Source organism: Miscanthus floridulus, chromosome 13 (assembly GCF_019320115.1).
Source record: "Miscanthus floridulus cultivar M001 chromosome 13, ASM1932011v1, whole genome shotgun sequence".
NCBI classification, from domain to species: Eukaryota; Viridiplantae; Streptophyta; class Magnoliopsida; order Poales; family Poaceae; genus Miscanthus; species Miscanthus floridulus.
This window is the reverse complement of record NC_089592.1, coordinates 70068314-70069565: the sequence shown is the minus strand read 5'-3', so window position 1 is coordinate 70069565 and position 1252 is coordinate 70068314.

Sequence of the window (1252 nt, the reverse complement as noted above, 5' to 3'; positions counted from 1 at the left end):
ACTAATCAAGCTGGTACTAGCCATCAAGAAGCAACACAAGCTGGTAATGATGATGTCCATGTAGTCCAGAGCTCGTTTGAGCAAATTCAAGATACCACCACGAATTAGATACAGTATAATCCTGGATCGTCAACGCAGCATGTGCAACAGTCGACGGGGCAAGGTCAGGACCAGATGGTTAATTTTGGCACATCAGGCCAAATATCGTCGTTGGCTCAAAAAATAGCACCATCAGTTCAAAGGATTCGTAGAGATATAGATCCTAATATATACAACCAGAGACTTCAAGCAGTAAACTAGTAAAGGACCTAGCAAATAGAGATTCCATAGGGGTATCATTATGGTATAGATTACAACACCCTTCACATGATTCCAAATCTAGGGTATCAAGGTACCTAAAATTTTAATCCACAGACAGGTTAGCAATTATAGAGAAATCCAAATTCAAATGCTGATGAGTTGTTACTTAGAGTGACCGAGATGATGAAGAATTAGTTCAGTTTGAAGCCAAAAGGGTAGACCTTCTTATACAAACGCCCATACCTAGAGTGGTATGATTTGGTCGCTTTTCCTACAAATTACAGGCTCTTGGGATTTGCTAAGTTTACTAGCCAAGATAGCACAAGCATAATAGAACATGTCAGTTGGTATCTATCGGTGTGGGACCCATGGGATACCCCGCAAGGAAGGGAGAAGATCTAGTCTAACTAGGATTCTTTCCCTATAATCTTAGTAGTAGTATTATTCTATAATCCTACTAGGAACTCTCATTGTAAACCGACTAGGATTCTGACCTCCTGACTATATAAAAGAGGGCAGGGTTCCTAGAACCATGGTGAAGAGCATAACACAACACAACACTTGACAATCAATCCAACGCAAAGGCTAACGTCGACTGGATGTAGGGTTATTACTCGATCACGGTCAAGGGCCTGAACTAGGATAAATCGACTGTCTCTTGCGTTTACCGTCGAGTTCCGCATACGCTGAAGCCCGAACATACTGCCCCGGGTACCCCCATGGTAGGCTATCGATGGTGAAACATCGAAGCAGAAGCAGGAAGGCAGAGTCCAGCACGGATAAAGGAGATGAAAAGAATAATCTCACCAGGACCTGGAGTAGGGACCCAATGCTCGCTTGGAGCTCTCCAATCAGCAAACTCCTTGTTTTGGAGCAGACCATCACTCACGAGCTCATGCAACTGGTCCTCAGTCATGGTCGGAGCCGGCCAGATCTTCTGAGCGGCCCTCAT